Below are 15,173 nucleotides of genomic sequence, written 5' to 3'. Positions count from 1 at the left end.
ACCATATGTCTTGTAATTTACTAAATTATCCATTACTTTACAACGCATGTATATACGGTTACTGAATTATTTAATTTATTTCATATGTATTTTGCTTTTTTAAATATCTAATCATATCATATGACCAAAAGAAAAAAGTAGACCACCGTTTTTAACCTAGAAAGAAACTGGTGAAATAAACGATCCAATTTGAAATAAGTAAATAACATAACATGTTCTGTATATTTAAGTTCGTTTAATGTTATTTGCATTTTATTATATTTTAAATATTTAATCAAGGGTCATTTTGACCTATTACAAACACATCGTTAGTATAGTATGCCTTGTCGGTGAATAAGCTGTCGTTTTATTTTTCTTCACCTTTATCTTCTGTAAAAGTGTGGACGTGTTCTAACATACAGTCAAATGTACAACATCAAACCATAATTTCCCCAATCGATAGAAGCAGTTCCAAGAATATACCATACTGTGCGAATGCACTATATCTTAACTGTAAAATGTCACCTATAGCGACAAAACTGGACTTATCTTCCATCGAGAAATATAATAATTAGATAATACAATACTACCGGGATATTTTATAGGAAAGATAGAGTAGCAGTCATAAAAGGATATGTGAATTAATAGCATCATTTCACTAATACATGCCAGGGAATTGAGAGACATACTTGGGGGTCTATGAAACTTATGTAACATTTGTAAGAGCGACAAAGGCTGTCTAAAATGCCAGAGAGGGGCCTACAATAGCGATAAAGGTCTAGTTGAACCTACTCAAAGGTATTATTACAAAAAAAACTACGGAGACAAACCCAGTACTAACAACTCAACATTCGTTTAATTAAAAATGAGCATGACCGTAATAACACACGGGAGACAAAACCACAGGACAACAAAGAGATGATTTAAACATTAAACTGCCATAAGCATTATATGTTCGAGATTTCACCTCGGAACAGTCATTAGAATATGAATCCTTTGGTGAATTATACCGATCAACGAGTACTAGGTCAAGGTAAAAATATTAATACCTAAGTATAATAAGGGTTGAAATAGGAAATCGTCAAACGAGTGTTTGTTTGTTGTTTTCTTTTTCTTTTCTTTTTTTGTGGGGGGGGGGGTTATTGTGTGATTTCTCATAGTCCCACATCACGTATTTTAGTGTTTTATTTCTATTGCACACACTAATTTGGAACAATTGTTATGCACTCACAAGCTGATCTTGTATTTTACTTAATCTTATAGTGTACGGTATGTTTCGTTTATTCAAAGCTGGTTTATATCACTACCCTTTTCATCCTGTTGTTTTGATTCATTTTTGCTGGAAAATCAATACATTCTTGGCCAGTAGCTAATTGAAGGTTCATATTATATTCATTACAGGCGAAGTGCATGACATGTGAAATGGGCTTGTGAATCAAATGGCATGTTGCTGTTTTGATTTATATTTGCTGGAAATATCAATTTATTCTCGGCCAATTGCTAATTGTAGGTAATATACTCTCATTGCAGGAAATATGTTATTGGACATGTGAAATTGGATTGTCAATCAACTGACATGGCTGATACGATAACTGCCGTCCATCATTTGTACAAACATATATTTGCACTTTCTTTAGATATAATAGTTTCAATGTATTACTTGATGAACGTAGAACATGTAGTCATGTCCATTAAGACATTGACATAATTGTTATTACTGTTTCTCTCAATATTAACATTGGCATGCAATCAAATATTTTTTTTAACTTGAACATCGGATGTTCTTTTAAAGCAGGAGCAAGCACTGATGCAAACAACTTATGTATAAGTTTCAACAGTAATATGTATGGCTTCTAAAAATGAATAAACAGTTGAGACCTTTCACATGATCACATATGAATCCCTACGTTGCCTACTCCAATTTCCATTATAACTTTGGCGCTAAAAACGAACAAAAGAAATGACATTTCTTAGTTTTCCGCTGTATATTACGTTCTTGTACAGCTTCAGGTACCCCCCCCCCCTTTGAAATGTCTGGACCATAATTGAAGTAAACCATAGTTTTTTTCTTTACACACTTTTATGCAGTCTATGAATACATCTAACCCTGTGTAAGGAAAACACGAAATGAAGGGTAGGTTAGATAACACCAGTCTTAAAGATCAAACACTTTTCTTTTTTCTTATATATGAAATGTTACAATGTCAAGGTAAAAAAGTAATCAATGTTCTCCCATTATTAATATATTAGAGTTCAATATGTCATCATTCAGGCTGGATTAAATGCTTCTGTTCAAAATACCATGCCCCAACAACATTTGGCTAGATTGCTGAAATCGTGTAGTCCACAACAAGAGTTCTCATAATATCTACATGTTTCGGGTAGGAGTGTCTAGATTTACCGTCCATGTCGGCTTTCGTTAACTACTTCAATGAACACTACAGGGACTATCCCAGTTATAAACAATTACCTGTTGGGAGTTACACAATTCATGTTCTAACGGACAGACAACGTATACAATAAGGTCAGAAACATTAATGTATTCATTGCACATCTTCTTTATAAACATTAGAATACCTGTCTTGGAATGATTAGCGAAACGGGAAGATTACTGTGTGTTTAAACTAGTAGGTCAATTATTAAAATATTAATGCATATATTTTGTCGTGAAATTTATAGTTGAACTAACGAAGAAACAACTCGAATTCGAAGATATGGTAAATTAGCAAGAGACGAAAACATTGTGTGATGTTAATTTTGTAAATTTTCAAGGTAAGTTAATTATTAAAACTAAGGAAATTATGGTTGTTTTGTAATTTCAAAGAAGCAAAATTGGAATATAAATCTAACTATGTTATGATCTTGATTGATTTGAACCAACGGTTCCAATTCCGACTCCAACCTGTATTTTAACGACAGCAATAACGCAGATCAAACTACATGCTTTCTATTTCGATGTCGGTTTTTGCAGCTTTAATAATTTCCACTCTGGGTCAATAACAGCACTTTGTTAATTGTAACCCAATGTAAGTAAGGTATTAAATATAGTTGTAACGTCATCAAAACTTACGTAAAATACTACAAAAACAAGCTCAGAAGCCGAAAATTTAAACATAAATCTCGTTAAATGGCACATGGTAAATGCCAAAGACATATAACACAAAAACAAAAATATCTATACAAGAAATATGAAACAACAACACAAACCGCCACAAACAGCACAGTGCATACATACTATATAAAAAAACTAGGTATGATTATCCAGAAGCTAGCATTAAAAACATGCATCACAATTCGTTTTGATTCAGTACAGATTTAGACACTGGTTAGTCGTAATAAATCTAGTCATCGTTTTAGAAACAATAATAACGTAATAACCGATTTTAAAATATTCGAATTGCATGAAAAGGTTCACTAAGCTTTTCTTTAATGCAACCAGTACCTCATTAATTGTAGAAACATTCTCAGCGTTCACCTATTTCAATTAAAAATAAAGTTTTAAAGACGACTTGATTTTGGACGTTTATTCGATTGTTTCAAAACCAGGTAACATGATACAGGAATTTTGTGTAATTACGCTTTTAAATGGTATTGAAACGCATTTTGCTACAAATGAAAATCATTTATTTATGTTTTTATGGCCTGGTCTTTGCAGTAAAATAAGCTACATAACGAACTTCTTCAGACATTAGTGCATGCACATAATGTTTTGGACTGATACGAATGAGAATTGAGCATAATTCCAATTCTAGCCACCTTATATTCCAAATTACGCTTGCTCGCTGACTATATGTTGTGGAATTAATTCGACTCAATGTAATTGACAAAAAATATGGATAGCATTACATTCGAACACACGACTAAACGTCCTTTTGGGTCTGAAGTCTGCCGGTATCCCAATTAATATTTTGAAGATTAGATTCATCGTTATTTAAGCGTTTGGTTTAAATGCCTTTTTGGATTCAATGACACCGAAGCGTACTGATAAATATATACAAAAGTCGATTTACATTTGTCTGCAGTTATTTCATTAACTTAATATAACAGTACATTTTTTGACGTTCGACATAAAGGTAACGTTTGGACTGCGGAATCATATCGATATATTCTGCTTTATGTGAACGTTTATACTAAATTCAATTATAGCCCTTATGGTAGTAAAGAAATTTGGATACGTTCCTGTAAAAATCTCCTGTTTTCTTAATTCGTAGATGATTCACATTTTGAATAATATTGAATATCTTTGCCAATGGCGTAGTAGAAATATTTTTCAATCGTTTAATTGAAAACAGGAAAGAACAGCACTAATACTATACATAAAATTTTATTCATTGCCACCTTTTTTAGGTTTCTAGAAAAAGAAAAGAGACAAGTGTTTGTTCTTTCGTAATAAATTTATCCCAAGGAATTACAAGTTAACCACCATTTTCATAATTCAGATCCATTTTATTTCACTTTGGTATTTAAAAGACAATACGGTAATTCATTGGCACCCATGAAAGCACAACAAAATGATCGTAAACATTCTTACAGCATGTCTGATAATAACGTAGTTTGGGGTTCGGCTTCATTAAAACAACGACCTTGTGTTCAACGGATAGCCTAAAGAGATTATTACAAAGCTTTTTATAATGTACGCAGTCGACTGTTAACAACTGCTATGAGAGTATATGCACCATTTAACATTCAGACTTATATTTGGTTGATACATTTAGCGGCACTAACCAGTTTTGCATACTAACATATCTCGGAGAATCTCTACTTTGTCTAAAGACTTGTCAGAACAGTACATATTCAACCATACGTACAGTTTTGTCAGAGCACATTAGTCAAAGTTGTTTTATACACATTTTACTTATAAATCTCTATTCTCACATACGCTAACAGTAATTGGACTTTGTCATATTGTCGATTACCGAAATTCCTTAACATTATGACACATCTCTGAATTATTTAAACGCAAGTGAAGCTGTTCACATGTCAGTATCGGAACCTGAATGAAACAAACAGTCTATGTGTAAGACTATTCACTGACAGCTACGGTTGTAGACATTATCATTTCTCCGTAACATCGATTTACCTGATATTTTTCTCTCGAATATCTAACTATTCGAATGTAATTATTTCAAAACCATAAAAAAACCTAACTACAGCCTGTACGTGATGCAAGCGAATATACTGACAGTTATCCCAAATCACTACGCTAACCAACACAGTATCTAATTAAACGCGCTTTTGTGTAAAGCTCAACAGACAACGTGCTTTTTACATGAATATATATTTACATTATAATAAAGGGTTATCAAGTCAATATAACGCTCTGATAGGAAATGGTGGCCTGGTGTAATAAATATTGTACAACATTACATTTTATGCACATTGTATTATACAATTATATGTTTTCGACAACATTTATTTAACAATAATACTTTCAGCAGACGATTTCACTAGTGTATGTCGTATCAGTTTTAATCGTGATGGACATCTATCTAAGACTGATTGCGCGCTTCATTAATTTGTTTACGAGCACTCCGGTCATCATACAGCATAAACGAAATGGAACTTTGAGTGAGATTTTAACCATTGGTATAATTCATTTTCGTAAAAAATGTGCATCGGCCGGGAATCGAACCCGGGCCGCCCGCGCGGCAGGCGAGCATTCTACCACTTAACCACCGATGCTTACATCAGTATATAGTATTTGCAACGTTAATATTGATTAATTACAGACGTTAACGTCGATATACCGCCTCGGGCCAATAACGATATACAATTGAAGGATTCATATGGAGTGTCCACGTTCACCTTCGCCTGTCAATTGACATGTATAACGTAAGTTAACGCTTACGTTAACACATGTTTCATACTGCCATTTGAAGCATTGAACATTAGATAAGGTGTATTGCCTATATTCTTCATAAAGTAAGCCTGCATTGAACAAATATCTTATCTTTAACATGGTTGGTGACTGGCCTTTAGAATATTTATGCATAATTAAGGTTTTTAAAAGATTGGTTTGGTAGGCCAGACCTCTTTAGTGACGACTGAGTGTTGAATTAGAGGATTGGTTTTCCATGCATGGATATTGTTTCAAAATAAACACCAACACAATTTGGTTTATTAAGATCTAATTAATCACTCACTATATCTATTTTGATTAAACCTTGCATTTAAAGGACTAAAGTTTTAACAATTATGTGTTCATATATTCATTAAACATCGTTACTTTTATTTCCATTTAACCAATAATTCTGAACCCGTGAACTGCTAAAAGTGAAATACAAGCAATACATTAAATCACAGAGTTCATGTTTTGCACGTTTCTTAATAAAAAAAGGATGCAAATTTACTCATCGCCAATGAAACAACAAATCAAATCCAGTGCAGTTATTAACTCGGATCATTGATTATTCTTTAGATAAAATGATCGTCAAACAGATCTTTCTTTAGTAAAAAATAGAAGAATGTTTTCTTTTAATAATGTAATATTATTTCAAAAGTATGTCTGTCAATCACTATGCATATTTAAATCATAAAAACTGTTTAATTGCAATGATGGGTATATCACGAAATATGGAAGCAAGCCATTATACAATGATTATCATCAGTTACACCTTAACATGACTTTTTTTCTAATTTCAACCCTTACTATCCTACATTTAAGCGCTTTCACAAAACGGTATCTTCATTTTATGCATGTGAAAATACCATGAGGTCTGCATGTGAATGAAGGTGCTTGACCATTTTACTAGCAATGCGAACAGTCTGTCCTACAAATTACGTAATTCATCGCGTCAAGTAAGGATTACCACAACTAGTTGAACTCACTGAATCCACTGCCAAACGGTTGAACCCACTGGAACGAATTTATTTTGTGGCAAGATTCTAGCATATCACTAACATGCTAGACATAACAGAGTAATTACCAGCAAATAAATTCACCTTCCAAACAAAGACTTTAAACTATTACTGTATTTGTTTGTTTGAGAAGTTTTATATTTCTCAAGAGAAATGCTCTTTCATCAGGTGAGCACATGAATTGGGCGAAAACCGCCTGTTAGTGAACGTGAAATCATTAGCACTATGTTGAAATATTATAATGTTAATTGGTAAAATACCTTTCGGTTATTTGATTGTAGAAATGAGGTTATATGATGGAAAGGAGTATAATCAAATAACTGCTTAACATTTGTTTGAAAGAAATAAACAGGTGGAATACAATTTACCTATACGCTGTATTTAATCTTTTGTATTTAATAATTATTCTCATATTTTTTTTGTTTAAGTATTTTTAAGAATCCCCTAACATGATTATTTATGTATGTTGAAGATAGTGTGGTATGCTTTCAACATTTTCCTAGAGCTATATCTCAATGATATACCGTTGACTAGAAATATGTGAAAGAATCTTTTCACGTCGCCCGCATATGTGTTTAAAGTAATCGAAATAAATAACATAAAAGACGATTCCCTTTCAAGGGACTTTCGGGACTCTTCTGAGACCTCTTACATAATGCAAGTCGAGAAAATGTTTGTGGTATTTGCCTAAATTCCATTTGCAACTAATAAATGTTCTCTTTCATTCAATCACTATAGAAATCCTTATATGTAACCTCGGACTGTTAGACAGCGTAAACCTACCCAATATTTACGACTATCTTTTATGTTACATTCATTCAAAATTCATTTTGGAGGAAGAAGCCCTCTTCCAAAGCTGGCATTTACAACGAAATATTAATACACACAGTTCCCTGAATCTGACCATTCACTGACATAGGTGGGTCAATGTATATCACCGTTCCGGAGACAACTAGTATTTCAAAATGTAAGACGAGAAATCGGGTAATAAGGAGAACGCAATTATTATATGGTTCAAATTAGACAGGAACTAAATTTACAAATGTATTTGAAATTCAAACTATTCAACCTACCTTCTTACAACTCCTCACCAACAAATTGTATTGCTATGTATGCTCCATTTTGTACACATTATTTTAAGAATGACAATCAACACTCAGCATTTGTTTCGAATACTTGAAATAAATTTGAATAAGTAACAAAGGAATAGGAAACGGACTGCCCACGCAGCAAGCACTGACCTCACTGAGTAACGTAAAGAAGGATATCAGAAACAAACGTTAACGTCATATTTACGCTTTTGGCTAGTCAGGGTTTTTTTGTGATCGAAACTAATTAAAAGTTATGGAGGATTCACGTTAATTTTCAAGAGCCAATTATCATGTATCTACGCATTTTACTGTACAGTTTCGATACAGGAAAACAACAAATGTTCTAATAACAAACAGTTATATTTTGAAAGATATTTTGCTCTGATTTGGAAAGTCGGTCAAACTTTTGCCTAAGGGTTGGTTAAACTGATGGATGCATATTTAAATCCATCATATGTAAACTCTTATACCACTGAAAGAGAAACTTATGCTGAAATAAGAATATACTAATTGATTGTATTAAAAGCCTTCGTTCGGAACATAATACAGAAACAAGGTTTAAATATCATTTTTTGAAATTATATCGTATTACACATAAAGAATGAATTCGAAAGGGGTGACCCTATATTAGTTGATTAAAATTATACATTTTTTACCCATTTCTTTTTTATTTAGTTTCATTACTCATTAACATATAATTCTAAAATGGTGCGTTGATGCACGCGAGTCGTCTTCCCAGGGGATGGGTATGTCGAAAATTCTAAATCATGTCAGTTGATAGACAAGCCAATTTCGCATGTTTATTCACATCCCATATTAAGAGTGTAGTATTAACCTAGAAGTAGCTATTACTGTCCAAACATATAGCGGGGTCTTCTGCAGAAATGCAAGAACACATTAGGGAAACATATAAATGGTCTTTAACCGTGTAAGACCTTATACTAAAACACTAAGTAGAATAAATGAATAATATAATAGCTGAACAATACAATATTCAAAGTTGAAAAATGACTTCTGCTTAAAAACTTTGTTTAGTTGAGGCAAAAGTTTGACCAACCCTCCAAATAATTAAGCACAAAACTATTTGGACTTATTAAATAATTTTAAAAGAAATACAGACGTAGTCTATTATAGATGGTTTTATTTAAGATGAAATTTATTTGTTATTAAAATATTCATTATATTGTGTATCTAAGCTATAGAGTTAATTACCTTCAGACTTGATAAATGGCTGTTGAAATTTAACTTGAAACCACTAAAGCACTATTCCAGTTTAGATCACAAATACATCTTGATTAGCGAAAAGCGTTAAATTGACGTTCATGTTTGGCTTTGATCAACGTTGCTAAAAGTATTCATTGAGCCAGTGGGGTCAGTGCTTGCTTCGTGGGTGGCCCTTTTTCCATTCTCGTCTTACGTATTTATATAAGTGTTCGAAATAATTACTAAGATTTGATTGTCATACTCTGAAAACAATATGTTTAAAACTGAGTGTACATAGGAAAACATTATGTTGGTTAGGTGTTGTGAGAAGGCACTTTGAATAGTCTAAATTCAAAATACATTTTATTATGTTTAGTTTCTTGTGGCTCGATTTCCCGCCTCAACTCTGAAAATACTGATTTTCTCAGGGACAACTTTAGGACAGTGGTCCCGTGTACAGTGAAATACACTGTCGCACGTTAACAAACAGAATATTTTTAACAAGTTTACATATTTCTCTACACTAGGCTCCATTAAATTACTGATAATGCCACTAGGGTTGACGGCAATCGATATGCCAGTGGTATCGTGATAAAACGTATCCAAACATCGCCCTTAAAAACCAGTTATATTGTAAGTTTGTAACGACTCACTCATATTTCTGTCAGTCATTGAATTGTCTTAAATATAGACTGTTTCGAGCTCTCGAAGGCTTCCTCCTCAATGATGAATCTAAAACGAACAGTACATTAAAGGCAGCTTAAACATTGGGTAGGTTTATTACGTCTTTAAGTCCCAGGTTTCACATGAGGATTTCTAGAGTGATTGATTGAAAGGGAACACTTGTCAGTTGCAAATGGAATTTCGGCAAACACCACGAACATGTTTCAACTAGCAGACGAGTCTCTAAAGAAGCATATGTTTCTTCAATAATATGCAAACTTGCAAACGATGTGAAAAATACTATCATATATTTCTGGTTAACCGTTTATCATTGGAATATGATTCTACGAAATTGTGCCAGCATATGACAATATCCACAATATATATATATATATAGTTAATGTTACGACAATCCACAATATATATATATATATATATATATATATATATATATATATATATATATATATATATTCACACATACCTTCACTTACGGGGTCACTGAATGAGACCATGGTGAGGGGCAGAGTCGGAAACCCGCAAATGTGTATATCGAAACCCACAAATGTGTATATCAAGTCTATAAAAATGCCCCTTGACAATAATATATAATGCCCCTTTACTTAGTATATATGTATAAATTGTAATGGGGGTCTTTCAGAAGCCAACAAATATATAGATCTAGATATATATACATATGTTAACAGTATCTATAAAATCTCTTAATACGGTGTACTAGGACGGCATGACGGACGATTGAAGGCCGGGTTCAAGCAATCCTATAGTCCACTTGTCTCCCATCACGAGTTAACTAAAACTCTGTATCGGAAATGTTATTGAAACACAAGAAATACGAGCCGCATCACATGATAAGATACCTTCGGACACTGCGACCTACATTGACCCAGACAACAGGGTCTGGCGGTGGCTAAAACAACATCTACTCTTTCACTTGACTTGCCAACCTAATCATTGACCCCACATGACACAAAATCGAACTTGGCTTACATATTGTCCAGACAAACATTCTGACCAAGTTTCATGACAATTGATGCAAGAATGTGACCACTAAAGTGTTAACAAGTTTTTTTTAATATAATATTAAACCTAGTGATCTACTTTTTCCCCAACCAAGCATGTCCCAAATTAAAACCGGACACATATTTAATTTTAAATACCAGAAACATAAATATCCATGTCTCTGTAAATACATTTATACCAAGTTTCATCAAGATTGATTCAAAAAGGTGGCTTCCGGAGTGTTAACAAGATTTTTCTAGGATTTGACCTGGTTTTCGACAAAAAGAAATAAAACACTTCAGTATATGTTAAATAGTTTTTATTAAACGTTTTACAAACAGAAACACGAATACATAGTATGATACTTCCCACAATAACAGATTTCAGATTTTATTTAACCAAGGTATAAACTATGCATGTATAAAACATTTTAACATTCTAACAAGATGTGAACTAACAGAAATCATTGCAAAATGTTTAAATGAATAAACCTTTTAATTTCAATTTACTTAAAGAACATAGACTTGCCAGGACTAGAGATTATATTAATTAAAATTTTAAATAGTACAATATCAAACCATGCACTATTTTGAAGGAACAAGTTATTTAAATTGAGAAGCTAATTTAGACTAGAAATTTGTCCATAGGATTTTAACAAGTCACAGAAATGTTCATCACACATGTAACAGAACAACAGGTAGAAAGTATTTGCAGGATTTTATTTTTCAAGATATAAGTTATTTTACAGTTAGGCAATAGAAAAAATATATTTTAGATTCTCATCCACGCCCGCCCCTGTCCAAAAAACATTATTTGTAAAATAATCAGAACATATACTGTTCCAGACACCACGGGTTTTAGACCATCCCTGATATAAAAAAAAACATGGCTGATAATAATAATAAAGGTTCGGGGTAACGATGAATGCCTTTTTCTCAAAATTTTAAATAATTTTTACTACTGTTCTCCGGTTTTTCGTTAATGAAAAATAACAAGAGGGCCCAAAGGGCCCTGGGTCGCTCACCTTAGGAAAAGGTCAAAGGTCACAATGGAGCCATTTACAGAGGACCACTAATGTTGTCCACCAAATATTGGTAGAGGACCTCTAGATGATGTTATACATCAAATTAATATGAAAGCTCTGGGACTTGTAGTTTCAGACAAGAAGATTTTTGAAAATTGCATTTAGAAAACCTATTTTTTGACCCCTTGACCTACTTATGCAACCAATCAGAACCATTTGAACAATTGTGGTAAGGGGACCGTTAATGTTGAGTTTGTTCAAATTCCCATTAACGGTTCAAGATAAGAAGTCATTTAAAGTTTTCCTTATATAATTCAATGTAAAATTGTGACCCTAGGGGCATAATTTAAACCAACTTTGGAAGAGGACTTCTAGAGGATGCTATATACCAAATATGAAAGCTCTGGGTCTTGTAGTTTCAGACAAGAAGATTTTTGAAAGTTGCATTTTAAAAACCTTTTTTTTTGACAATGTGTACTTATGCAACCAATCAGAACCATTTGAACAATTTTGGTAGAGGACTACCCAGGGACCATTTCTGTTGAGTTTGGTCAAAATCCCATTAGCGGTTCAAGTCATTTGAAGTTTTCCTTATATAATTCAATGTAAAATTGTGACCCCCAGGGCGGAGTCAATTTTGACCCCAGAGGAACAATTTGAACAACTTTGGTAGCGGACCTCTAGATAATGCTACATACCAAATATGAAAGCTCTGGGCATTGTAGTTTCAGACAAGAAGATTTTTGAAAGTTGGCATTTTAAAAACCCCATTGACCCCATGACCTACTTATACAACCAATCAGAACCATTTGAACAATTTTGGTAGAGGACCACCCAGGGACCATTCCTGTTGAGTTTGGTTAAATTCCCATTAGCGGTTCAAAAGAGGATGTTGCTTGAACTTTTCCTTATATAATATTATTCAATGTAAAATTGTGACCCCCGGGGCAGGGTCAATTTTGACCCCAGGGGCATAATTTGAACAACTTTGGTAGAGGATCTCTGGATGATGCTATATACCAAATATGAAAGCTCTGGGCCTTGTAGTTTAAGACAAGAAGATGTTTGAAAGTTGCATTTTGAAAACCTATTATTGACCCAGTGACCTTATGCAACCAACTGGAACGGTTTAAACAACTTTGGTAGAGGAAAACCTAGGAATCATTCCTGTGAAATTTGGTCAAAATCCATTGAGCAGTTTCAGAGGAGAAGATGTTTAAGTAAAAAAGTTGACACACGGCGCACACCGCACGACGACGGACTAAGGCCGGTCACAATAGCTCCCCCTGAGCACTTTGTGCTCTGGTGAGCTAAAATTTAAAGTGTCCACCGCCCCTTTTTGTCACAAAAATCCGGATGAGAATCTTATATTTTTTTCTCTGGCCTTATAATAAGTCACTGGATTTTAACAATATAGTTTACAATACGAACAAATAGACTAACATAGCTTTTCTAGCTATAAAAAAATCTTAACAGACATAAAATTACTTTTCTATTACAAACGTGATTATTTAAAAAGAGAATATAAAATTCCCAGCGCTTGGACAGTATATGATTAATGATATATGTAGCAAAATTTAGATTGCATCATAAATGAGTCAATATCAAAAGTATGTTTTTAAATTTGTCAATCATTAAACAGAAAAGCTATGTAACATTAAATCTGTATTACAATAACATTATAATGCTTTAGGCAAAATGAGTTATCTAGTAAGGCAAAATGTTAGTATTTTAAGTTAAAAAGTTATAGTGGAGGCCAGGCCAAAAATAAAAGCTGGTGACTACTTGCATTTACAAGATAACAAATCCTAGTGATATCATGTATTTTATACATCCTACCTAACCCTTACAGTGCTGAATATTTAAAGTTTGCTCCTCCCCTTTTTGAATATTAATTATCTGACATTTTATATTGGGATATTCACATAGTGGAAATGATTCTCCCAGTGTGAGTTGGACTTGTGTTAAACCATATCCTTAGGCAAACAGTGCAGACCCTGCTCTGATCTGGGTCTACACTGTTTGCAAAAGACGAGTATACTCGGTTCCAGCATTTTAAGGGCTAAACAGTGAGCGATCTTTAAGGTAATTATGCAATCAGTATAAAACAGATTCTAGATTGGACATATTTACTTATATAATTATACAGTAGAATCACAATTGTGTGTGATGTAAACACATACATCTAACATAATTAATTTCTAAAGTAATATGAACTCAAGAACAAGTACCGGTAGAACTGTATTAACAAGCAACAAAACTTACAACAGATTTTAGGATATTACAACAATTATATTATGTCAAAGTAGCACTAAGTCACACTTTCACAATGTAGTTAAAAGAATTATGACTATAGCACAATACTAAGATTTACATGTAATTAAAAATCCATGACATGATTTATAATGAATAAAATTATTCATAACAATTTTACAAAATAATACTAACTTTAAAAAGTACAGATGTATATTACGTATTCATTAACTTTTCCATTTTATAAGAGGATGAATTCTAAAATATTTATAAATATTTTTTTACGTGTAGATTTAAAGTGACTGAAACAGTACTGAAACTCATCACCTAAACAACTTCACAAAGTACATATTCTTTGGTTACGTTCTATGCATTTTGGCATAATAGTTCAATAGGAAACCAACTATTCATTGTATGAAATTTACAAAGCCGTCTATACATAGAAACAGATAAAATATCAATATAGTTTTCAAAGCACCAATTTTTCTATCTGATAAGAGTTATATTGTTCTTATTTACAATAATCTGGCAGCCATTTTGATAGTTTACAATTACAGTGGGGGGAAATGTTAATAGCTTCTGTTATTTTTAACTTAATATAAAAAATATTGTTAACAGCTCTGAAAGGGTATATTAACAAGATGGCCCGAGGGCCCTCAGACACCCACCTGAACAATTAGTATACTAGTTCATGTCAAAATATCCAATAATGTTCTAGCGACAACTGCCATCTCTTGCATCATAAAGAAATGATTTAATCAATTTTGTCAAGGATAACCCAATGATCACTTCTGTAAACTTATTTGGCAAATTTGGCGTAGTGGTTTAAAAGAATATGCCACTTAAAGATTTTTTTATTTTTAGTAATGATAGTCATCTTGTGCAACAAAAGCAGAACAAATAAAGCAATTTTAGTATAGGGTCACCCAATGATCATTCTTGTAAAGTTTTATCAAAATTGGCATAGTTTAGGAGATGTCATTTGAAGCAGGTTGACACACCACGGACAACGGACGTAAGGTGATCCTAAAAGCTTCGTGCTCAGGTGAGCTCAAAATGGTATCATTTTAACGGTTATTCAT

General features: G+C 32.9%; 1 non-coding gene across 1 annotated transcript; it reads right to left on the bottom strand.

The window, feature by feature from the left end:
• Positions 1-5,590: 5,590 nt before the first annotated feature.
• On the bottom strand, positions 5,591-5,661 carry Trnag-gcc (transfer RNA glycine (anticodon GCC)). Its single transcript has one exon. It is a non-coding gene; the product is annotated as a tRNA-Gly (tRNA).
• Positions 5,662-15,173: the final 9,512 nt, after the last annotated feature.

This window comes from Mya arenaria, chromosome 7 (genome assembly GCF_026914265.1).
Source record: "Mya arenaria isolate MELC-2E11 chromosome 7, ASM2691426v1".
In the NCBI taxonomy this organism is placed as follows: domain Eukaryota; kingdom Metazoa; phylum Mollusca; class Bivalvia; order Myida; family Myidae; genus Mya; species Mya arenaria.
The sequence above is the reverse complement of the archived record's forward strand: the minus strand, read 5'-3'. Positions and strand labels throughout refer to the sequence as shown.